Raw genomic sequence first — 27,511 nt, 5'->3', positions numbered from 1 at the left:
AGTAACTGGAGAAGCAGGCGGGCAGACTGACAGGAATCCAGACAGAGACAGAGGAAACTGCGACAAGTAAACTCACTTGTTTGTTAACCAGATTACCATTTGGTGGACACGCTCTTTGCAGTCCCATCACCTTGTGCATAAGCATTTTTAGTATGGCTGGATATTCCCAGTGGGAGTAAACCCCAGAAGCCTAAAAACTGTTGGTACATTCTTTCTTTCTTTCTTTTTTACCCTCTTTTCCCATCTCTCTTTCTGTGTCCCTCACAGAAGCAGACACACAAAGTCATTCATGCACAGTGTTGTTCAGTCTTCCCGCAGGCTCGAAGCCTCCCTCCGCACTATTAAAGAGACACAGAGGTACTGAGATAAGGGGGAGCTTAGGGGTTAAGGGAATGCCCGTGTGTGTGTGTGTGTGTGTGTGTGTGTCAGTAGTCCATTACACTGAAGAGAAAACTAAGTGTATATGTGTAGGAAAGAGAGAGTGAGTGGGAGAGGTGGAGGAATGTGAGCTCCCCCTGGATGCACCATTCCCCAGACCCAGCCGGGAACTGCATGAGGTTCAGGATCCACTGGGGTTGATGAATCATAAACGTGATCACATGACCTGATTCACATAGAAAAGACAATCGGGTAAGAAGGTATTGTTGCTCAGTCTGCTAATGCCCACATGCAGCTGCCAACACTCCTCTGTGATTGAAATTTGGATGAAGACATGTTGGTGCAGCTTTGAACTCCTCATAAATCCTGGTTTAATGACAAAACATAAAATCCACTTTAGAGGCTGAAATGGCCGTTTTGCTTAGAAGAAACCAAGCTTTCTTATTAAAGTGGACTTGAAAACAATAGCACAGTTTGTGCTATTACCTTAAGCTACAGTTACTGAATCACAAAGATGACTTAGAAATATAGTAGATAGAAAATAATAATAATGAGTTACATTGCACAGCTTCAAAATTTGGCCTTGGTCGCTCCTTGCATAATTTTGACTTGCTGTGATTCCAACACAAAATGCAGACATTGTTGCTTTTTAATGATTTGTTGGTGAATTAGGATATTGCAACATGCATTTCTTTGTTTTCATTGTCATAAAAAATGATTTGATATGTTAGATGAGTCTCTTTGGCTCGTGGCCCCTAGTATGTGTCCCCCAGCTGGACCGGTTACACAACAGAGTCATTTTTTTCCTCCTTGTTTTATTTTAATATTTTTCATAGTTCAAGTTATCCAACCATGAACTTTTTTGTTAATTACAGAGATTAAAGGGGGAAAAAAGTGTCATTTGGTGTAATCATCTCTAGACCAATCACATTTGTCCTATGACCCCTTGTGGGGGTTCCAACCCCCAGGCTGGGAACCACTGTTTGAACAAATTCAAACTCTGTCCATTTATTCCATTTTTCTTCTTTGAAACATCTTTTTATTTTACTGTTATTGTCCACGTAATTGTGAAAGTGTTAAGTGTTCGAAAATGAGTGTTTAAGATCGAAGGTGTGGTTTCGAGTCTTGTCATTGCTGTTTTTGCGTCGTCCTTCAGGTGGTGTTCAGTGTTCAATGGCAGGGAATTTGAAAACCGAATTTTATCTATGGCCCACCAGTTTGGAAGAGAGAGATTTCATTCCTCATCCCGTGTGTGCTCTTCCTCAACGCCACAGCGCAAATGTTCGCAAGATGAATGTACTGCGAACTGCAGTCCTCATGTTAAGGTAAGCTTTCAGACACATTAGTGTACATGATGGTGCACTGATTCCCAATTTTGCTGTTATCTGGTGATTTGCTTATCTGTGCTTCCTTTGATAAACTCGTGTCTTGTACCTCCAGTGGCCAGACAGATAAGTAATCAGTTAGCCAGGCCAAGTGAGAGCAGTCCGAGCACTTGGACACACACACACACTGATATATGACAGAAAACGGAGAGAACTTATTTCCTGCACACCAGGAAGTATAACTGTCACGTCTGTCCCCAAAAAATGGGGAAAGCTCTTTAAAGTATATAAATATGCTGACAGTGTGGTGCATTTTCCCCAAAATATGGAAGTGTATTAGAACTATTAAGGACAAAAAGATACAATTAATTAAAATTATATCAAATTTAAAATAGTTTCCAGAAATATACCGGAGCAGGTAGTGTACAGTGGGTTTATCAGAGCTTTTTCACATGGTTAATGAAAGCTGATTTTCTTTTACAGTTTTTAATTTTTGCTATAATTTTCCAACCAGTGTTTGCACTTTTCAATGAATTCATTATTTAGTAGTTTTTAGTGATTTGATCCTGAAATTGAATTCCTAAAGTCTTTTTGGAGGTTTGCACCTCACCACAGCTTCATTCACAGCTTCTTTATTTTCTCGCATTTATTTCTGTCTGTTTAGTCCGTCTCTAGCTCTCCTTCATTTCGCTGTACTTGAAGGAGGTCTGCATCGTGCGCACCATCTCAAGGCCCCTCAAGATGTAATTTGGCTCACAATAGCAGTGACAGTCCTATGTCATTGCTGATGAATACAGGACCACCACGAAATTCAGTAATCATGCAAACACAGACCACAAAGAAGCAGAAATACAAAGAGTGAAGTCTTTTCAACAGAGCCAACTAGTAGCTGCTGAACACAGGAACTCACGCTTACGTCACCATGGTTACCACTGCCACTAGTATTGCAGGAAACAAAGGAAGCCTTGTGACAAGATTCCCCTCATAGATATTACTTTTCAAGTATTTGCACTGACATCAGTATTTTTTTTCTTTTATTCCGGTTCACATTAAAGTCCTCACTCGAAGTTACGCACTTCAGATATCACGTTATCATGTGATACGACCCTCTTTTTTTTAAATCATATTGGACTTGCCTCGTACTCCAGGGTGTTTTGACTTGGACTTGTCTTGGTTTCTGCCCCCGGTCTCGCCTTTGGAGTCTCTGGTCTCTTTCCATCACTGCCTGAAGTTCACTGCATGTGCAGTCGTCAAAATGCACAAAAACTGCGACTCGTACGAATAACTTGACAGTAAAGTTACTGGCTGACATGAGCCTATATATATATATATATATATATATATATGTTGTTGAAAATAACAAAGTAAGATGATGAATGTATAGAGAGCCGAAGTGAAACCGGAACTTTCAGGCTCTGTCCCAGAAGTTAGAAAACCTCATTTGAAATCCCATTGACTTTTTAACAACGCCGAGAACTAAAGATCCAGCCTTTAAATATAGCCATGGTTAGTTAACGTCACTCAGCCAGTTAGAGAGTACCACACTGCTTCTCAATCTTTATTCTTCAGCAGTCTATAAAAAACTTCTGCTTGAACTCCTACTGAATCGGAACACATCTTTACCATTTTAGCACTGTTATCAGTGTTTTCCTTCCTTGTAAATGATGACAGATGCTGATTGTTAGAGTAACTGACAGTGAAAGAGCAAACAAAAAAGTGATGTCCTTGGGCTGTATTCCAAGATAATCCTAAAAGCATACATTGGTACATTTTCATTTCAGTGTTTCACTTTAGGTAGAATACCCAAAAGTACTCAGTCTAGGTACAGTTGCTCATGATTCCAAGGCAGGCTAATTAAAGTCAATCAGTTAATGAAATCCCTGCAGCCATCTGAAGGCAGCCGGACAGATATGTGATAAATCTGCAGCCTTCAAGTTAAAGTGCTGCACAGCTCAGAGCCTTTACGCACAGCGATCCACTGTGTTTATCATAAATCATCTTCAAATGACATCGGGCTGCTGCAAAATAACCACACAAACCTCTGAACACATCAAACTGCTCAGTTCTAACAGTGTTCTGCCGGTGTATGGTGACATAGAGACATGCTGGACTAGTTTTTGGATTTCCATTTGTAGCTTAGCTGCTATATTTAGCCATTAACTGTCCAATGAACCTCTTTGATGCTGCCAGCTTGTGGAAGGCGATAGCTCGAAACCCGAGGCCGATAACAATGTGCAGCACCGGCGTTCAACCCGCGAGCTTGAATGTTTGCCAGATGTGTCACTCAGACGAGGTTTGGCAGCAATATCAATTAGCTAACATGCTATTAAAAGGATTTGTCAGTGAATGCAGCCGATGAGTTCGAAAGCCAAGCTGTTTGTGTCATGGCTTTGCTTCTGTAGCCTTTGAGTAATTGGGAATTTGAGGTCAGATACATTTTGAGGTTAGAAAGTTTGCAGTGAGAAAGGAAATAACTGCATGCAGTGGAAAGGTCCTCTACCGTTTTTCTTAATGCTAAATTAGTTCATCTTAGCTAGTGTTAGCTTGCTGTTGTACGATCTGTACGCAATGAAAATGCATGTCCTTTACTTTAGGAGTTTTCTGTAACCAGGAGTTGCACTTTACTTTGTTGCGCATTACATTCACCGAAGAAATAAAAATTTAAGCGTTTGTCCTCATAATTATGATTTAGTATCTCAACAGAAAATATGTTGACCTAATGATTATGAATGAAATGTCTCAACAAGTATTGGATGGGCTGCTATGAAGCTTGGTGCACACATTCATCGTCCCCGGTGGTGGGATTGGGAATAACTTTTACTCCAGTGCCATCATCAGGTAAAAGATTTAAATGTGTCCAATACTTTGTGACCAGACAGTGTTGATTAGGAAATGCTAGCATGCTAAACGAAGACGGTGAACATCTTGGAACATTGTTCAACCTGCTAAACATCAGTACCATTGTGTGCATGTTGAAGTGGTGAAGTGCAGCCTCACAGAGCAGCTAGCATGGCTGTGTACAACTCGTAGTCTTGTTTCAGTCAGAAAACCCTCTCCAGATAGTGTCCTCAGAGGAACGTGATTTCTTTCTGTATTGAAGCAGAATGAAATGATGTGTACGGTTATTTACACTGTTGAATACGAACAAAGCCTTGCACCAAACGTTAAATGTCTGGGTCATTTACAAGTTAGGGGCGGTGTGTGGCTTCTTGCCCCTTTGAACCCAGCCAGTTTTATTTGGAGGTTTACTTTTAATGAAAGGCAAATTCCATTATATTCATCCTTGTGCGCTGGAGTGAACAAATAATACAATTTATTTGAGTAAAGGCCACTGGTTGAGTGTTACAAGCGTCAGCAATCACCGATAAAAAGCCTCTGACTCACAATTGTTTGCTTATTATGAATGTAATAGGCTGCATACAACACACAGAGTTCATAACTCACTCTCTCATTTGAATGTCATTCTTGTTTATTACCCGTAAACCACTTGGGCTGACATTGTCATTCCCCCTCTCCTAACTTGTTGTAACTGTCTTAATGTAATATACTATACTGACACAGTGCTCTTCATCACACTGTGTATATATATTGTCTAATTCCCAGCCATGTGTGATAATTTTTAGAAGAACACACACACACAGAAAACACACACTTCTCTGCAGCACCACGCTCCAGGAACAATCTGCTCTAATGATTTCTGATGTGATTGGATTTCTCTTCATGGCCACTGGGCTGTGTGTCCAATTCTGCCTGCCGCTGATTTGGTTTCCAATGAAGACCCTGTAACGATGTAGATGTTGTGAAGCATTGTGGGTGGAGTACTGACCCTCCAACCCAATCCATCTCCTTTCCCTTTATTCTCTTTCCCATCATGTTCTCCTTTCCCTTTTATGCCTCATCTTTCCTATCCTCTTTCATCATTCACTTCCTTTCCAGTCTCCCCCTATACATTATCTTAGTTAGAATTTTTGACAGGGATGATTTCTTTCCTATGTCCTTTCCTTTCCTTTCTTTACCGTCATCTTTCCTTTTTTGTCCTTCCATTAGTTTTCGTTGTCTTTTCTTACCTTGCTTTTTCCTTGTTGTTTTATATCTTTGTTTACTTCCGTCAATTTCGTTTTTCAGCTCTTTTCCTTTCCTTTTTTTCATGCTTCTTTTTGCATCAGACCTTTCCTTTTGACACTGTAGTAGCAGTGCTACTGTTGCTTTAAATTATGAACTGGTCATCAGTTCCTGCAAATTCCTACTCAGACTCTTTTACAGTACAGGTCAGTATTTAGGTGAGGCTTGTACACGAACCGACTGGTCCTTATGAACGAACTGTCACACTTGATTGTAACGTCTCTTTTGCGTCTTGTCATAGCAATGCAGGTAACATTGGCATCCCTTTTTAGTTGTGTCCCATTCTTCCTAATGGGAAATGAGGCTATACATAGCTCACTAAATAGCTGCCTGTGTTATTCATTGGTTATGATGCTTTAGTGAACTATTCACATTCAGTTATACAGGTGTTGAGCTTGAGTCCTATGAAGTCAGAAAGATTAGTGACATGGTTTGAATTTTTTTAAACTGAGAAAAATTTGCTCTGAGTAAATCTTTGTTGTTGCCCTTTACTGTTATTTATTAGTTATGAGGCTGTTATAAGCTCATAGTTCCTGTCAGTTTCACCAAAAACCTCACTGATTACACAGTGGTTAGTTGTGTTACCGCTCTGTAATGAGCTATCATATTTGACACCTTCAAAGTTCTAATAAAATGCATTTTGTAGCATTGTTTCTATGCAAGCCTAAACTCTACACTTATATATAAATAATATAATATATATATATATATTATATATATATAATATATAAATCTTCGCTGGAACTACTCACTTCAAATACATTTTCATTTTCAAATAGTCCTGGTTATTCTGAGAAAGAAAATGTGCAATACATCCATATTTATAACAAGAGACTTTGAATGGGACATAACTGGAAGTAGGATAAAAACACTGCTTTTGGGGACTGAAGGGGCCAAAGTGTTGTTAATATATACTTTTATGGGAATAAATGTGTTGAAATGTAGAAGTTCAGTGTCCTGGAACTGGAATTATTGCACTTCTGCTAGCATAACTTCATCTTTTCATTTTGGACCCAAGGAAGGTACATATTTTCTTTGCTCTTTTTACGTTCAGTATTTTTGCTGTAAATGTGACATTTTGTTAGTTTACCCACCTCTTGTGGGTCTACTAATAATCTGATGCACAAATCTGCTAATCGTGTGTAGCAGGGCTGTTGTGTATCTTGCAGTTGTGTAGCTTGCAATGGCTAGCTACACTGCAGCTTTCACGCTATCTACAAATGGCCCCAGCTGGCCAACTTTGACCATGTTGGTCAACACTGACCATGTTGGCAAGCGTGGGACATTTTCTGACTTTGTTCATGGTGTTAAACAGGCACAGAGAGCATTTAAGCAAGACAGACCCTGTGAATGCTTAGTTTATCTACAATGTGGGTTTACGCTTTGCATTACGCCTATTTTTATGTTGTAATCTTTTTTTCTGAAAGAATGTCTTTTGGTTATTTCCAATTCTACAATCACAGGGGAATTATGCTGATGCCATCTGTGGTGCTTTGCAATAATGTGCCGAAATATATTCCAGGAAAGTGTGGTCCTTGTCCACACAACACAGAATTAGACCCACTACATCACCACACAACCTTGACGTCAATAAAAGTCATGCAGAGGTAATGTCTATCAGGGGGTCCCTCTTCCTTCATGTGTGAATTATTTAATGAAAATTGGATTCTCGCGTTTTCTTTGCCCTTTTATTACTTAGATGTTTAGTGTTGCTGTGGATGTGCTGTGCCGTGAATACAAGGCATATCTGGAAATGAGAGCCTCTATATGAGCAATGAAACCAGGCTTCAGATCACCAACAGGATAAATTGTTCAATAAGGGCAACAGAAACAGACTACAATTGTTCTTTCAAATCTAGTTTGGTAGAAAATTGTGTTTTGGTGCTTGGATACACAGTGTACAGTTTATTAAATTTAAATAAGCCCAGGGATGCCTCCTTGGCTGTTCAGCTGATAAAAATGAAAAACTTTAAAAAGAATAAAGCCATTATCAAATGCAATTTCTCAATCAAAAATGCTTTTAAGAGGAATCCAAAGCAAAGCCATTTTACAGCCACAAATTATTACACCAAGTTCATGCAAAGAAGTCATTGGTCCAAAGATTTGATTAGAGGATATTGCACTCATCAAACCACAGCCACAGAATTTGCTACGGATGAAGGTTTTGACATCTATTGTTATCATGTCACCAGTTTCTCATGGGATAAAGGCCTCAATATGCTTCAACTGAAGTGCTTGTCAGATTGTCTAAGTGTCTGAAATCCCCTTTCCAATGGCGTAATAGACCTTTTTTCCCAGCAGACATTTTGGCATTTCATAGCAGAAAAAGCACAGGTGTAATTGATAACATTAAAAGCGACTGCATTCTATTTGGGTGAGCTAGTTCCAAGGTCGTGGTATTGTGCATGCCGGCTTACTAGCATGGCTTACTGTGACACTTGATAGGCCTGAGCCATCATTAACGAGATTTGGTGCACCTGTGCTTTTCCTGCTATGACAGTCAAAATGTCTGCCATGAAAAAGGTCTATTGGGGGGCGGCGTCTGGCAATTTTTGTAACTTTCTGAAACAGCCAATCTGACAATCACACCCATTTTAAAGTAACTGTGTATTTAAATCTGCCCTTACATCACCTGCCCATACTTAACACAACGGTTTAGGTGGGATCCATATTTCCTGGAAATTCCCCTCAGCCAAAGATGCAGTGTTCAAAAGCTTATTAAGTTTATTATTATTATTAAATTAAATTGACTTTACGCTGCGATTGGCCAGGTGTGTGAAGGAGCACAATTTTTGCAGGGTTTGAACTTCTCTCTCAAGTTCTTTTTTTTTTTCACTCAACTATTCCTGTCACGTTTTGTCTGTACACCATGAATGACAAACTGTCCAAAAGTGTTATCCATATAATCACCATTTATACGATTCATTGTGCCAAGCCTGCAAAGACACGCAAAAGGACACAGTTGGGGAAGTAGTGCGATGCAGTAAGGACCCTTTGGTTGTGGCCGTTCAGAACAGGTATCGACACTTTAGCCTTTAGAAGTGGCCGGACAACACGTTGTAGAACCTGGTTTGTTTAAAGCACACTGAACCCTTAACGGTAGGATTTGATATCTTTGAATTGTCGGTGGATTCAAACCCAGGATCTTCTTGCTGTGAGGGGACTAACAACTGAGCCACCATGCTACCCCTCTAATGTTATTAATACAGACAGAATGGATAGAAAGTGAATAAATTCTCATGATTTTCTGATCTGAAAAGGCTTGGGGAATTCTGGCTTGAACTTTTAAGATAATAAAATCACTCATGCATAAACCAAAAATTGGAATTATTGACACAAACTACTGTATGAGTTAAATGTTTAACTAAACTATATTTGTTGTCTAAAATATGAACTTTTGAAGAGCACATACATCTCAGTCATCCAAAAAGTTAAGCCCAAGAATAATTCTGAAGGCATCAAGAGCTCAAGACGCTGAAGTTTTCAAATTGGATTTATGACCGTAAAAACGGCATCTCAGCCACTGTAAATCCCAGAAACGTGTACTCAAATCATTTTGAATTATGGACGACCATATGTCATGTAGCACCCCGTCTGATGGTGAGGGGTATGTGGTAAATGTTGAGACAGTCAGAGAGGGAAGAAGGGAGGGAAGGATGACAGAAAAAGTTGAAAGATGCAGATTTCTCGTTGTTTTGCTTTTGTTTTGTCTTTTCTTCTGCCCACACACCCTGCTCATCTCTTTCAAGTCTGTCTCTCAATTCAGTCATAAACCCATCAAAGAAGTTTGGACCATTTGTTGCTACAAATTGTTCTCCAGCTTTATCTGGCAGAAAAGAGTGCTGTGTGTTGGATGGTTCTTCCTAAATAAATCCTAACGGCATTAGGGAGACTCTGCTAAAACAAGCCCAAGGCAGTAGACATATTTCATTCAGTATTGTGAAAAACCAGACATAATTCAGAAATAGCTTGCAGAAAGAGTGTGTAGAGATAACAGCAAAAGAAGGTTGGAGAGGTGGAGAGAGTGTACAGCAATGAAGGTCAATAGACTTTTTTCACAGCAGACATTGTGGCATGTCATAGCAGGAAAACTGTAGCTGATAACATTCTGGTTATCCTGGGATTTTGCATGCTGGCTCACTGTCATGGCTTACTGGGACACTTGATGGAACTGAACCATCATTAAAGTGAAAATGTCTACTGTGAATAAGGTCTATAGCAGATATGGAGAGAGTGTGAGCAGTCAGCAGATACTTATGAGTCAAGGTGCTGTCAGCAGCTGCCAATCAGCTAATGGCATACACAATGCTTGTAATTCATTAATTATTTGGTATAAGACAACCTGCAATTTTGGAGATCCTGGCAGATTGAGGAATGACTGTGAGAAGCTATAGAGGACAGGAGAAGCTGTGGAAGCAGAGCCCATAATCTTTGTAGTTCAGCTCTTACTCTTTTGATTTTTGCACGTCCCTCTGCTGCTTCCCGGAACTGAGTTTCCAGTTGGTTTCTAAAGAATCAAATAAAGGATCTCCTTCTGCTGCAAGTTTGAAGGACCTGAGGTCAGAATCTACTTCAGTCAGGTCTTGTTAACATGGTCCATCTGGCAATATGTTGGGCCTCCAAATCCATCTTCAAATTTAAGGTACACTTGGTGGGTTTCCATCCATCCACTTTTATGCGCATTTTCAATTTGCACATAGCAAAAACCTGAGTGGAAACGCCTCAAAATATCGCAAAAAAGGTTATTACACTCGGCTGAGGTGAAAAGGATGGTTTAATGATAAAAGTAAAATGTGATACTGTGCAATGGAAACAGAAGAAATCATGATCTACATGAAGCCTCCGCTCCACTAAAGAGACGAAAACATCAGATCTGTGTGGAGCGATGAAGAGACTGTAACGTTCCTCAAATGGATACATGAAACAAACATAAATCCCATATTTCCATCATGTTTTCTGCATTGTTTTTTACCATTTCAGGTTTGACTTGCGCTCATTTAATAACATCATCTTCTTCTGCAATGATTTAATAGCACACGATTGGAAAATTAGTGCCACCAGCTGTTTATCTCGATGAACCAACTCCTAATATTCGAATAAGAGTAGTGGATGGAAACCCTCATTAATTTGCATTTTCTTTTGCCGATTTCTCTCAAAATTTGATTAAAATTTGCATTACATTTGGATGGAAACCAAACGTAATATACATTTTTTCGGGCATAGGTTAATTAAGTGCTGAGAAAACAAAATTTTATTGTATGTTAGGGGTGAAAAGAGTGTCAACTGCAATCACATGGTCAAAGTTGTCACAGGTATGTAATAAGTGTAGCAAAGACAACAAAGAAATGCAATATAGAAAATTTCCTTTATTTTGAAAAACAAAATAATACGACACTCAAACATTGGAATATGGTCAACAAGTGATCTAGAGTAAAAGGAAATTCAATTCAATTTTATTTATATAGCACCAATTCATAACAGAAGTTATCTCATTGCACTTTTCCTATAGAGCAGGTCTAGACCATACTCTATATTATTTACAGAGACCCAACAAATCCCACCATGAGCAAGCATTTGGCGACAGTGGCAAGAAAAAACTTTAAGAGGCAGAAACCTTGGACAGAACCAGACTCAGTGGTGGGCGGCCATTCGCTGCTGCCGTGTTAGGAGAGAGGAGAGAGAGGAGAGAGGTGGGGGGGGGCACAATGCAAATACCACCTAGAATTTTTAAAATAGTAGAAATGTAATTATAGTGTTAATATTAATAAATTAATAATAATAGAAATGACAGCTATAGGAATAATAATGACAGTATTAGTAACAGTGCCGATAACAACAACTGTAGTAGCAGTTGTAGCAGGAACACGGGGGCAGCAAGTGGCCCACAACCACAGATCCAGACTCTGCAGCTCGGAGGCAGAAATACCTGCTGTGAAATATGTATTGATCCATCCTAAGAGGACTGGCACATCAGCCTGTTTTTGCCCTGCTCTTATAACAGACTCACCAGAGTGATGCCATTGCAAATGTGTTAGCATGTGTCATGTAGCATTTCCAATGGCATAATGTAACTTGACATGGGTTTTGTGACCACTGCCAAAGCTTCCAGGTGGAAGTTGCATTTTTGAATATATGTCCCACACTAGCCAAGACAAAGACAGCAGTTAATCAGATCATAAGGGTATATTGAACCAAAACTGAACCAAATGTGCTGTGCTTGGCATCAGTACATGTACCATTACACTCCTATGGTGCTTTATAGACTAGAGTTCTGCATGGGCCTAAAACTGAAGCCCGAACCCAGCCAATACTTGTGTCTTAAAGACCCAATCCAGCTGAAACCGACATGGTACTGCCAATTTTGAGACCTAAACCCAACCCAAAACTTGTGGATATGTGGCTATATTATTGGGTGTTGTTTCCACTGGGTGTTGCATATCAACTTGCAACACATGACAAGCATGGAGGCAGATGATTGGCACAGTCAGAGAGAGAAAGAGATATGTCATTTAAAAGAGTACTCCAATGATTTAGAATTGCACACTGTAACATCGTTGAACTCACAGTTTCAAAATTGCTGCAGCAGAACCAGCAAAATCGTCTTTTTTATTCCATACATTTTTCTTGCTTGTCAAAACCTGGTGCCCACAACGCAACTCGACCGCCAAAAGTTTGGTCAGAGATTCGGCTGTGTTATGCTAGTAACTAATGTACCCTTGAGTGACTAGCCAAAAGCAGAGATGAGGAGTGGGCTACAGAGGTCTGGTAAGCTCATTTTTTTCTAACTCCATACCCCCAGTTTTTCTTTAATTTTCAAACTTGTAGTCTTCAGACCCAACTGACACTGACTCAAGTGACATCACTTGAGTCTTGAGCCACAAGGAGCCTCATACAACGTTTTTCACATATGCAGTAGTACTCCCCACCTGTAAACAGACTTTGATGTGTAAAATCAGTGGCGTTCCCCTTTATTCTATTGTGAGTTTCTACTGCCTTTGTGACTCTCATTGCTGCATAATTTCCATTTACTCAGCCTGTTGAAGCCATTATGTCATTAAGTCATGATGTCTTAAAGACAGAGCATTGGGTAGCACATCTCCTCCCCCAGTGCTACCTTTACCTTTCAGACTGTCCTAGTATAGAGGGTCTACCATGCACTTCTTGTCCATTCAACACCACTAGTGTCTAGACTTTAGGGGGATCCTATCCTTACTCTTTTTATACCCTCACAGAACCACATTCCTTGAAGAAGTCATGTTTTAAGTGAGCCAGTCTCTAAAGCTTTCCCTGTATCTCAACTTCATAGTGAACATTTTTATTCACCTCAACTTGATCTCTTTGTATTAAAAAAAAAAGTTAAGACAACTGTGAAGAGAGAACTGACCGTTTACAACAAGCACAACTAAGACGACAAAAAACACATCCAAGGATAAATAGTACAAGTGGGATCATCACACCTTAGCTGCCTTCTCTCAGGTCAATGGACTGCTGTTCTGCAGTGAAAGTGGCGAGAATTTCATATTTTTGGACACTGTGCAATTAATGGTGATGTTTGAAGAGGAAACACTAAAAAGTCATTCCTTACAAACTTAATAATCAACCTCTATAATGGCCTTCCTGAATAGTACCTCTTTACAGTTCAACCTTTAAATCATCAGCTGAGAAATGCTTGCAAAGCATTTTACTACTTCTGGCATAATGTAGCAACTGAGCAGGTATAGAGGCTGTGAATGCATAAACAGGGAGAGGGATGCATCAGTATATAAAAACAAATCAACCATATCTGGGATAGTGCAGTTTGGATTAGCTGACTCAATAAATGGATACCCATTACAATTTACCGTGTGCAACGAATTAACTTGGAAAGTGAACATGGACTTTCACTGTATATTAGTGAGGGGGCTTTTGGACAGAAGTATATTTCATATACTGTATAGGGTCAATTTAAAAAACAAAACAAAACTGATCTTCAGAACTTTTGTTACAAAACCTAAACGTTCAGCTTACAAAATAGTTTTCCTAGAGGAACTGCCTGCAAAAAAAGCCTTGAAACAAATGGAAGCAGCATGTCCGTCCACATCCACTGTCGTGTCAGAGGGAAACAAGACTTCTACAGCCATGCTAGCGGTGCTTTGAGCAAAACGCTAACATCAGCATGCTGACATGCTCACAATGGCAATGTGAACATGCTGATGTTTTGCAGGTATAATGTTCACCATGTTCATTATCTTTGTTTAGCGTGTTAGCATGTTAACATTTGCTAATTAGCACTGAACACAACGTACAGCTGAGGCTGATGGGATTTTTTTCATTTTTAGGATGAAGTCAGGGGATCAGCAAAGTTAGTATCGTGTGGGAAACATGAAGGTGTGTACCAAATTGCATGGCAGTCCATCCAATGGTTGTCGAGACATTTCACTTACTGTAAAACCATAAATGTCAACCTCATGGTGGAGCAAGAGGAAAAGTCAGGGGATCACCAAAGTCAGTAGGATTCCTCCTCTGGGGACCATGAATGAATGAAAATTTGATGGCAATCCAATAGTTGTTGAGATGTTTCAGTCTGGACCAAAGTGGTGGACCAACTGGTTGACCGACATAACCAGTCCTAGAACCATGCTGGCATGTGCATGGTTGAAAACCTGATGAGATGAGGGAAAAAACATCTGTTTTGAGAATAGACTATTCTGATCACTAATTTATCACAACTGAGGCCATTTATTGAGGTCTGATGCTGTGCTCTGCTCATGTTGTACCTTACAGGCTGTAATTAGTCCCATTAAAGTCATTAGATTAAAGCGTCACAGATTTTTGGCATGGAGAAAATGAAAATGTCGAGGGTCGAGTACATTTTGGGAGGACGTGACAATGAAATCCTTTGTGGCTTTTTGTAAGGAAAAAGGAAGCAACAAACAAAACAATTAGCACCCATATTCATATAAGTTGCACCTGGACAGGTGTATTGAAGGTTGCTCCCCCTCTGTGTTCCCTAACATCAAATGTCTCTTAGCATCAAAACCTAAGGAATGCAAAATGATAATGTAAGTTTCATTTGATTTAATGGACTACAAATTCTAGGAATGTTGCCAAAGTTACAAACTACAAGGTAGCTTTCCATTTAGGGCCAATAAATTAACATTACAACTAACCAGTCACTAAGATCTTCATACCCTAGTGAAATTCTAACCTATTACATTCTGCCGCATCACAGTATGACAGACAAGACATAAAAAACAGAAGATATGTCTTCCTTCCTGAGAAGCTTTTAATTTTTCTTAATTTTCATTTACACTAGAATATGCAGGTTCAACACAGCATTATACAAACTTACAGTGCGATATATATTCCGTACGGGCTGGACCATCTGTGCCGCTATAATATCTTAGGGGCCAGCGAGACAGTTTTGACAAGAATAAAAATGCCATTTAACATGAGTTTGTTATTCTTTGTCCAGGTGTTTGTCTTTCTAGAGTCTGAGCACGTTGCAAAGATAGAAACAGACACAAATGGTCCCCAAATAAATTTTTAATCAGTGAATGTGGATGCCGTTCACTTAGCATTGAGGAACCCTGTTGAATACTGTACATTAAAGAAACCAGGGAGCTAGTTGAGGTGTTTTGTTGTACTTCATGTCCATTGATGAATGAATGCATGATTTTCCTCATTTAAATATAGGGTGACCTGAACAGACCTGGGGGATCCTGAGGTACTCCTACACCAGGTGGGATATACAAGCCCTTCAGTGTGTTCTGGCTCTACTCTCCCTGTCAGATGTGCTTGGAAAACTTCCAGAGTGAGGCGCCCAGGAGGTATCTTAGAGGCCCGAACGACCTCAACTAACTCCTTTAACCACGAAGGAACAGGGATTCCAGCCCAAGCTCCTTCCAGGTGTCCAGGTTCCTCCCCCTGACTCTTAGAAGGAGCCCAGTCACCTTGCAAAGGAAACTCATTCGGGCTGTTTGCATCTTGAGTCATTCCCTGACCATACCTGTGGATTGAAACACAAATGGACCAGCAGTAATACAGGCTTTGTAACATGACAGTCAGGAACACTCTTCGATTGCTGATGCTGCACCAATCCACCTATTGATCCATCATAATTGCCACCATTACAGCTGAAACCCCAGTGCAGGTGAGTATTTCCCTCTACAAAATCTAAGAAATTGCTGGTGTGTTCCACAGCTTCTCTAAGTTGGAGCTCAACCAAGGTGGACTTCTGGTAATTTAACTGTTTTTATTAGCCGTGTCAGGATTTTCAGTCCTGCTTCCATATTGGTGGCTAATAAGCATCAGCCAATTTCCCAATGGCACCATCTGTGCTTATGGAACGTTACTGATGGGACTTGAACAGCACAGTCTCCATAGGAATCACGTTTATATTGCATGATTATGCAGCACACAATTTTCATCCAGTGGCAACACTTGGTACCAAAGCAGGAAGTAAAATGCCCTTTATGTAATGAGGTGAAAAGTAAACATGTGGAGGTTAGGTTAGGGTGGTGGGCACATTTGACTTACTTTTAGTTCGTGTTCTTTCACAGACCAAAAATGTATGTTGGCTTTTTTAACCGTAACCACAGTTTTACCCGTAACCTTAACCATGTGTTTCAGTTGCCCAACCTTTATTTTGCCATAACCTTGCATTAATCATACATTAACCAATAGTTTACTTTTCATACCCAGGATCTTTTTATCTTAACCATGCTGTAATTGCCAATGCGATTCGGTAGAGATAAAAAATAATAATTTGGTTGTGGTGATAGAGTTGGATTTGAAGGTGCTGTAAATGAAATATGCTATTGTCTACAGAAGGACAGAGGACCTTGGTAGACTTACTTAAAATGTTGCGATAGTGCAGAAGCTCCTTGGTATGGCAGCATTCAGTCACTGTAAAAATCCTAGAAAGTAGAAGGAAGTTAAAATAAAGATTATACAGTATGGTTGTCATGGGGGAGAAATAAGTGGTGTTCCAGTTAAATGACAGGATGTGGAGACACCCACTCAAGACTGGGACCTGTTGACAACACACTGGGGATCAAGGAACAGGAGTGACAGACAGTATAAGGAAGAGTTTGACAGGAGGGACTGAGAGGAGGAAGGAAGTGATGGTACAGTTGTGAATCCTCCTACTCAATAGAGGGACTCTGATGAATACATCAAATGGAATACAGGAAGATTTGGGAACAAGGCAACAGATTGGCGTTTTGTTTTCCTTTGTCGTAGTCACGTAGACACTGTTTCCCATTACTTCAAAGGGACAGGTTAAACATTTATTTATTAATATAATGTATCACATCCCAAAAATATTTATCTTAACAAATCAGTTTGTAATATCTCACTGTGTCTAAAAGTGAAAGAGGCTGTCACTGGGATAAAAATCTGATGAAAATGTTGAAGGACAGAGCTCTTCAAGCCAACTGAGCTTTATTCTTGATACTGATCTAATGCTTGGCAATATCTAACAATGACAAATACTGGCAATTAAGGGGAACTCTGGCAATTCAGTATTGCATTGCCATGAAGTTGGGGGACTTGCAAGAGACAGATTAAAAAAAGAATGGCCAAGATGTCCTGACTTTTAGTCCCTATTATAGGTCAAGCTCCAAAAACACTGGATCCTACATTTCCCACAATGCAACCAATAGCATGTTTTTGTTAGACCCTCCCTGCCATTGAATTAAATGCCCACATCTTTCAAACTCCATGGCTCCACTTTAGTGCAGGTTTTCTGTGTTCTGGAATTCACTGTACTGTCTTCCAGGATGAGTAGTAGCCCCCATGTCTAGTAAATTGACCTTTATGTGTAAAATTGGTTTGAATTCCAACTGCACAAATGCTGAAACAATTAGTCAGTTATTCAAACAATTTTAATAATCAATTAATCGATTAATCAAAAGTAATTTATGCTTTAAATAGTGCTTACCATTCGCTGGTTTTACATCACTGTAAAATGTGAAGAATTTTTAATCATTGTAAATTGATGGGCATTTTCACGCCACTAAACTGCACTGAAACTAAATATTAAGGATCTTGCTGCTATGACGTCACAGCAGAAAGTAGCACAGCAAAAGCGTTGGTCAAAATGTGACTATTTGCAGTTGGTGAAGTACTGTAGCTGGTGAATTAACCCCTAACAAGCTAACTGTCAGTTAGCAAACTTGTTAGCTCGGTTTCTAACGGAACAAGTTCAAATAATCTATTCAAAAGACATTTGTACCACTGACTCCTGTCTCATAAATGTCTGCAAACTATTCCTCTTTTGTGGAGCAGTTTATACCCTGACACAGGAGGCTAAATCAGAGAATGGGAGAGCACACTCGCGCACTTACAAGCTGAGATTCCTACATTTTGGACTACCTGGGCTCTCTGTTGCGTCAAAGGTCAGCACTGGAATTAATAGATTTTGCCATTTGAAATGCTGATGTTACTGCAGGGAATTTCAAAACATGGCCTATCTTCCACCTAATGTACTTGATACCTGAGGGCCTAGCCCTGCATGTCGCATGTTTGATGTTTGTCCCTTTTGAGCGTGTCCTGCAGGTTTGACTCACTCAAAACCTTAGGACTGTAGTCTGTGTCACCCAAGTAACTTGCCGTACTATGACAATACTGGTGGTGATAGTAGCTGTCTGGCTCCTCTGGCTTTGGCTCGCCTGCTCTTCTCTTGATGTATGTAGTTCAAGTTGTATTTTATTAGAAAAAAGTGTGAAAGAAAGAGCTCCCAAATTGTTCCACAACAACTAATCAAACAAGTAAATGGCATGACTCATCCTCTTCATCACTGCTGTCGTGGCGTCTCCCAAGTGCGTCTCATCAGTAATAACGAGTCAGCGTGTGATTCAGCACTGACCCTCTACCTACACACTCCCTAACCTACCAAATTAAAAGACACAATTTGCACTGAGCAGATCTTCTACTCAGCTGTCAGAACCGTAGACTGTGGAACCTGTTGCGCGGCCCTCGCATCACATCAGTGGTTCTTTAGTCTTGCTGGACCGTGGCTGTGGCTGACACAGCAGCGTGTGTGCGTAGCGAGCGTGTGGTAAAGCAGTAAGTTGAAAACCTGGCTGTAAATGTAACGTTACAGTGGTGGTTACGGTGTGTCGGCTAACAAATGCTGCAGCTTCTCCGCGCTCGTTCTAGATTACATGCAGCCCGGGCTGTTTTTGAGCATCCCCAGCATCAGTTTAACGTCAAAACTTTCTCTTATAAGATATAATCAGTATCAGTTGCCTACTATATTACTGTACATTTTGGATGTTTGTGGAGAACCTGGTGCTAAATCACTTGCAGACGACCTGATTCACAGCGCAGTCAGCGATGGGTGGGCGGTTTTGATGCTTTAAATGTAATCTCTCTGATGTTATGGATTTGCGGTTTAGGAAAACGGCCAAAGCCCACAGGAGCCTGAGTCTTCTATTTTGAATAAAACTCTGCTGCTTCAAAAACCTAAAACCTCAACTCTCTGTCTCAGTGTAGGCTAAGCGGAAATGCTAATCGTATAGGTAATGCTAGATGTTACAATGTTCTGTGTTGCTTCTTCTTGTGTTATTTTTACAAATAAAGAATTAGGGGAAAGTGGTGCACTGCTTTTTTCTGCTTGCTCTGCCTGATTACCATCTCCCAAAATGCATTGAAAGACTGTAGTAATAGATTCTAAATAAACTACTATAAGGTGATTTTACAACTTTTTCTCTTCTTGTTTCAAGCTTTAGGGATGAGGTGGTCTTTTGTGCCATTTCTATATGCCTATTGTATTTCACCTGCTGATACAATGCGTGGGTAAATAATTCATTTTAATTTTACGTTTCATTTTCCTCTCCAGAGTAGGCCAGATTGTTCCATTTAATCGTTAAAATTGACAAAATATTCGGATGTTTTTCTCCATCCACGCAGTGTTCTTATGTTCAGTGTTTTTACCCCTAACCTGTTAGCATCTCTGGTTTCTGTTTGGTTGAAGGAAAATATCATCGGTGTAATTTGTATATGGGAAATGTTTGCTGTTACAATTACCAGTTACATAGTCCTTTGACTTATAGGAATATCTGCTCATTTGTGTCCCACTCTTAATGTTAAATGAATGTGAAAAATTATTAAAATGATAAGCACTTGCCCTAATGGCGTGCCTCTTACTCACATTTCCAGCAAGTATCTGGAGCTCTCCAGACGTCTTCCTTCATGGCAGAATGATAAGTCACACTTGAGAAGCAGGAGACGACAGGAAGCAGCTCACAGGCACTTCAGTATTTAACGCTGATGCTTGATTTGACATTTCAGTTACTGTGATACATCGGAGGAGAACGAGCGATGGGAGAGCGGGGGGAATCGGGGAGTTGGCTTTCTCTCTGCCTCTCCATCATTGTCACTGGTTTTCTGAAGCATCATATTTTAATATAGCAAATAATTAAACTGTTTGTGAAACACCCGACACAGTAGATATACTTTTTACAAGCTTGCTGCATTGTTACCTCAGTTTCTCCGTCCCTGAAAGAACTGTTTGATAACAGTTTGACTGAACACTGGTGCAGATAATTCCTGCAGGCTAGTTGATGCACAGATACAACTCAGTCCATTTATGAGTGTCTGTATTTCTTGTACATGTATGGAATATAAGTGTATGTATCTTGGTATGTGCATCCTTGTGGATTTTAATTTTGTGTGTGTGTGTCTGGATATGCCTGCCTGAATATGTGAGTGTCTAAAAGTATGCGTAGGTTGATTCTGTGTATCTGCATGTGTGTGTGTGTGTGTGTGTGTGCTCTAATCCCTCTATTTTCTCCGAGGCTGGACAGAAAATGTCAGCAAGTCAAAGCTGTTGGAGCGCAGAGCCGAACTTTCATTCATCAAGCTCTACTGTTGTGTGTGTGTGTGTGTGTGTGTGTGTGTGTGTGTGTGTGTGAGAGAGAGAGAGTGATCTGTGCTCTTAAGAGAAAAGTCATGCTGTACACTTTCACATACACATACACAGGAGGCAGATAAAAGCAATTTCGAAGTAAAGTACAAAAAGGAAATTATTTCCACAACAAAATGCCGACTGGATCTCCTAAATGTTACATAAAGCAGCAAATTAATATTCTTTCAAGAAAGCATTTATAGTATTCCTCAGCACTAGCTCTACACAGCATATCAGAGCAACAAAACTGGCAAAATAAAGGCTGGTTTATTGTTCACGATGATGCAAAAGGTAGTCATCACTCCAGCAGCAGATTTTTGATTTGTTATGTTAGCAGGAGAATTGTCTCTTCTCCTCAGTGCATTCTGCTTCTTCAAAGGGTGAAATAAGCTCTTAGCCAACTGTAACAAAGGATTGCTGATATTGTAACTTTATCTATAAGCCAACTTTACCATCCTCTCACTCTGGCACACTGGTTAGGTCCATGGGAGGCTGCCAACACTGTGCCTACAACTGAGAGAATGTTAAGAATCGAAATGTTTAGAAATCCAAACACTTATCCGAGACTATCCATCTATCCCAGGAAGAAAACTGAATTTTGTACTGAAAAGACAGTGTCTTTGAAAGATACCCACTTGATTTGTGTAACTCTGACTGCTGTAGCCTCATATGAGCTTCAGCTCAACTTTAGAACCTTTCCTTTAACTGTCATTCTGCCAGGCTGGAAACATTACTGGTGAAAGGGATCCAAACCAGTTTGATTCCAGTTTGTGGAACTTTAGCTAAGCATGATGGGTTTGACTGGACTCTGCTTAAAATTCAGTTTTCTGGTGTCCATAGCAGTCAAAAGAGAATCCTCAAGTTTTTTCAACCCGTTTTATTTGTGTTGACATTTGGCTGTCAGCCATAGAAACAAATGCTACAGTGAAGAAATGTTGGGCCTGTGGGTCAAAATGTTGATAGAAGACAATTGTGCAAAATCCTGGATTGTATTAAATAATGAGGCTTTTGAACTCAGTCAACATTTTGGCATTGAATGTGGGAAGGAAATGTAATCCTACGGAATCGTTCTCTCATAATTGGAAAATAGGAAATTGGGCTTGAATGCAACAATTGATGCAACATTTTATCAGTTTGTATTCAGTTTCTATTAACTAAATTAACTTAATTTAAGTGTTTGTTTTGAAGTGAAAAATAGAGTCAACGGTTCTCACCTGAAATGTCAATTAAAAATGATGACAGTCAACATTTTTTTGTGTGGATATTTGTTGCCACTTCAATTTGAATAGCACTACTTTCACCTGGCAAAATGTATTAAATTAGCAGAGCAAATATGCCATAATTCTAATAACCCACTTCAAAGATACTTGGAGTGAGGTATCACGTGATACCCTGCATGCAATACAACTCTTTTTCACAAGCATCTCCGTTTTGGGAAACTCTACTCTTCTTGGTTGGTAGGCCACATTAAATCAGTTGTAAAACTGCCGTTAGTATTTGACATGTTATTGGTGGAAACCGAAGACCAGCCTTTCAGGAATCTCATGTCACATTCCCTATTGAAGCTTTGTTTGGTTCCCACAGGTGCCATCTGCTTCCCAGGTTGGATTTCTTGGATAACCCAACAAATCTGACATGATTCCTATAGTGTCTTTTTACTTCCATTGACATGAATTCCAACAAATCCCACACATTGAGTCCCACGGTGGGGGGGGGCATGAATGATTCCCAGTGGAGGCATGAAAAGCTCATGATTTGTGATGATTTTCTGAAAGCTGAGAAAGTTCTCCTTTGCCCCACCAAGGCTGTGACTGCTTCACAAATGCCCAGTTCATTGCTGAATGTTCCTTATCCTCACATAACCACTTTCATTTTTACATTTCTGCTTACTTACAGATTAAACAAATAAAATACAATTTATTAATTAGTCAGCTTCACAGGTGTTGGTATATATATAAAAAAGATACATAATAATCCCGTACACCTCCCAGGTCAGATTAATATTTCGTTCCCAAAGGCTTTCCATACCTTCAAAATGAAAATAGGCAATGCAACATTTACTGGCTCAGGTTCTTTACTTTAAAGGCAGTGAAGTGTAACCATGCCTGTCTTTAACCTTGCCTCATTTTTCATCTGTCTTTCTCTGGATATCTCTCCAGATGGATCGCTCTCTCCTCCCGTCCATTTCGAATGTCTGCTGTGTGCCATGACTCTAGGTATCTTTATTTTAATTGACGTGTAGTGCACAGATGCATGCTGGGGTTAGAGTTGGTAAGAATGGGAGAAAGTGTAAATAATGAACAAATCAATACCTCATACATCTAGGCTATATACACTTGATGTACATCAAACCACAGCGTCAGCTGGGATGGGTTTGTGAAAGATGGGGGGTAAAAACGTACGTCTTGTGTGTGTGTGTGTGTGTTTGCTTGCGAGTGTGCCTGTGTTTTGCATTTGCGTAAATGTTTTAAGGCGAGGTTTGGCATATGTGTAGATTTTATGCATTCAAGCCTGTTCATGCATGATTTGAAGAGCAGGTGAGTCGCAATGATTAAAGCAGACATGGTGGATTTTCTTCGTGTGAGTGGGCGGTTGGATGTCTGCCTATGCGTATGTGCATTTTATATATTTTTCCAACCCTCTAAGGGCCAAGATGTGGAAAATTTTTCTCTGTATGAATTTCAAAGACTTCACAGGGTTAAAGAAATTTCCTCAAACTTGGAGTCTCAAAAAGGACTTAATTTAGGACCATATATACAGTAGAGTCGCTTTGCGGTCTCATTACTGTACCTTAATATATTGTTATATTGGCAGCCTGTGATGTGTTTATGATTTCCATTTTGCGTGCCAATATTCCCTCCACTGGTCAGAGCCCAACCAAAAGGACTGTATAGATTTTTCTCCTTAAAATGCCTTAGAAGTGTTCGCAACAAATGGAGACATTAACTTCCTAGAAAACCTTTATCTCCTGGAAAAGTAATCTCTAATGGTGACCTCATGCTGCATTACAAGTTTAAAACCCCAAAACAATAAAACCATCACACAACAATCCTGCCTTTCATTCAGCCCTACATTCCAATAAAACTGTCTTTCTCCACTTGACTGATGTCCCATTGGCTCGCAGTCTGTGCCACATCCTGGCACAACATTCTGTTTCAACAAGAAACACATTAAGAAAGCATTTAATATGGCCTCTAAGGTTATGTTAAGAAAGTGGTTCCCAACTTTTTATTTTATTTTTTGTCATGCCCCCCTTTGGAAATCAAAAACATGTCACCCACATGTCTCAATAACCTTGCTAATATCAGAGCATTCCTATTTCTTTATCACTTCTTTTTTTAAAAGCAGACATTTTAACTTGTTATAGCAAGAAAAGCACAAGTGTAACTAATATAATTAATGGTGGTTCAGTTCCAGCAATTATACTAGTGCAAAGCAGCATTTAATAATGTTATTAGTTACACCAATATAACATATTTTCCATTGCTGCTGATAGGAGTAAGTGATAGAAATTATATATGTTAAATTAAAATCTTAAATTGTCAATTCATTTGCTACTGATTATGTTCATCTAGCCATTGTGTAGATATGGAAATTTGCTTATTATTAGGGTTTATTTACTTTATGCTGAATTTGCTTGGTTTATAGTTTTGCTAATCTGTTCTTTGTATAGAACCATACACTACCCAACAAGTGGACAAGTGGAGTGTGTTGACTGCAGTGTTCATTTTGGCGGCTATTTTAGATTTAGTCTTAGTATTTAGATGAAAATGCTTATTAGTTTTAGTCACATTTTAGTCATTTTGATCCTTCATAGTTTTAGTAGTTTTTGTCGACGACAACTCAAAATGTTTTAATGGTTAAGTTAGAATTGTCCAGCCCTGCATGTTTCACTCACAAGCTTTGAAGCTATGAACTGAACACAGTAACCCAGCCAACGTTAGCCTGGAAGCCAGGTTCATTCATTCATTTATTAAACTGAAAACTTCTTTTGTGAAAACAACTGGCTTCCAGCCAGGCTAAGCCAGTGGGGCTTGCTAGCAAATTTGCCACAAGCTGACATAGCCGACTGCCCAGTAACATCGACTTAACGTTAGCAAATGTATATGCTTAGTTATATTAGGACTTACAGTTAGCGCCTTTATGTGACAACTTTGCAACGCCTTGTCATCAGTTGTATATGTCTACCAGCTGAAACCACTTCAACAACAGACAGATTTTTATTCCTTGTTTGATTAGAATTCTTTGAGTCCTGAAAAATAAATAAATATTCAAGTCTAAAAAAAAGAAGCATAACTTTGTATAGCATAAATGTGTTTTTTCCCCCCAGCTTTTTCAGCTTCTGCTCATCATCTCACAAACCCTTAAATGTATTATTTGACCCATTGTGGGGGTCCCGACCCACAGGTTAGGAACCACTGCAATAGAGCACCGTTGGAAATGTGCAGAATGAACACCTGGCCAAAAAAACAATGGGGACTCCATTAAGCTATTGAATCAGCGTGGACTGGAATGCCTAAGAAATGCTTCCAGCACTTTGTTGAATCCATGGCACCTAGAATTCTGACGGCTAATAAAGTTGCCACTGCAAGCATAAACCTCCTTCCTGCAGTCATTACTGGGATTTCAGAGCAGCTGGACCTTTATGGTGCTACAGTTTTGTTCTTCATAGTTTCTTAAAGCCTTGGCTGAGACACATACTCCTGTGACAGTGACAGTTAGAATCCTATACTCCAGTATGTCAGGTATCTTTCTGTACTGTGTGTGTCTGTGGTTTTGTTTCCCTTAAAGCATGGTGGGTGTTTTTCTCTGGCTGCAGATAGACACAACGCTAGTAAAGCATGTCAGTCAAACACCTGTAATCTACTCCTGAATGTAAGGCGTGTAAAATATGCACACCCACCTTGCCTCACTTCTATTCCAAAGACAAATTTAATCATACCTGTGTGTGTCGCCACTGTTTTCATCAGCCATTTTCATCATTTCTTCCTTAACACAATAAAATGGAAATGTAATCAAACACCTAAGCTGCAATCCAATTGATATTCTCTGCAGAGCATATTTTTTCCCTGCTGTATTTTGATTGTATACTTACTCGCAAAAGCACTTCTCAAGCCGTTTTCCTGTCATTATTTGGTAAAGTGGCATCACTGGGGTTGTGTGGATGCCTCCTTTCATTTTATCTTGTCATCACATATTGAAATCACACCCCTGGACGGATGCAAATTCAGTGATCACTTCAAATCTTTCTTGTCGCATCACTGTGGCAAATGGTTTCCTTTTTTTTTTTAAGATACGACGAATACAAAGGTTAACTGCGTCAAGGCCACAGATTTTAAAATGCAATCAGACACAGCAGGGCCAACTGACACTGATTACTAAAAAACAGTGGTAGAGTTTTTATACAGATTTTTGGTTGTTGTGCAAAAATGTAAAAAGAAAATCAGAGGTCAAGTGACTGCTTTAAATTTTCACCAGAGTGATGAGAATATGAGTGCAAAAAAACCCAAGAGATCAATGTCAAATTCATCTGTTAGCAATGGTGGAAAGTAACTAAGCACATTAACTCAAGTACTGTACTTAAAGTTCCCCTACAGACACGTTTTAAAGTACGTATAAATGCTATGATTAATATTTTACTTTAACATGGTTATCCCACATGAAAAAAAAAAACTCTGATGAGGGGCTGGAGGCACATCTATTCTTTCTCCCTCATTGAGAAATTCTGGATCTATAATTGCCCCGCCCACCACCACTGCGTGTTAGGATGTGGGTGAGACACATACATCCATGGTGAGAGAGCGGTGCACGTCAAGATGGCTAGAGTTAGAGGAAACATGGGAGAGATTCAGCCATGTTTGTTTGAGCCTTAGTCAGACCCAGATGAGGAGTCTATTGTGAACCAAAGTGTAGTTAGCATCTTTTAATTGTTTATGTTTGTTAGCTTGCAACTGGCAGTGGCTGACACAGCGTTAGTGGTTGTGAAACATACAATAATATCTGCTACGGTCTTACAGTGTGCTCATAGTGTTATTACAATATGTTAGTAGATCCAAGAACTGAACACTCTACCATGTTTGCTGTCAAAACTTTCACTAGCTAAATTAATGCAAACTCTCGCTCTTTGTACTGACAAGTCCGCTCTGCGCTGGAGGTTTCAGGTTTCTTTGCCGGTGGCATTGCAATTGGCTTTCGAATTTGTGACGTACCAAATCTAGCTTGCACAGAGTACGTTTGAATTTTAGATTTTAGGGAAGTGTACATACATCTCCCCCTTCAGTAGAGGAACGTGAAAACACCTCTCTAGTGCCAAACTTTGCACAGATACAAGTCAGTAAAGTCAAGGTCTGACATTTTAGGGGACTTAAACATAAGAAAAACACATTTTTGAGTGGAGGGGATACTTTAAGTAAAATTTTGAGGTATTTGTACTTTACTTGAGTATTTAAATTTTATTCTACTTTATACTTCTACTGCACGACATTTCAGAGGCAAATATTTTACTTGTTACTCCATTACATTTCTCTGACAGCTATAGTTACCAGTTACTTTTCAGATTAACATTTTACATAAGCTTATAAAATACAAGGCATTGTATTATTAAAATTACAAAAAAGCAATGTCTAGTTGGGGCCCCTTGTCACGTTTCAGATGTGTAAGAGTTGTTCCACCAAAGAGACATTTGCCCTCTAAATTTCTCACATGGTTTCATTCACCGCTTTGTTCAAGGAGGTACAACTTTCCAATATTTCGCAAAAAACTAAGATTTGAGAAAAGTCCAAAAAATAAATAT

Source organism: Siniperca chuatsi, linkage group LG8 (genome assembly GCF_020085105.1).
Source record: "Siniperca chuatsi isolate FFG_IHB_CAS linkage group LG8, ASM2008510v1, whole genome shotgun sequence".
Lineage (NCBI taxonomy): Eukaryota > Metazoa > Chordata > Actinopteri > Centrarchiformes > Sinipercidae > Siniperca > Siniperca chuatsi.
This window is presented reverse-complemented; position numbering follows the sequence as displayed.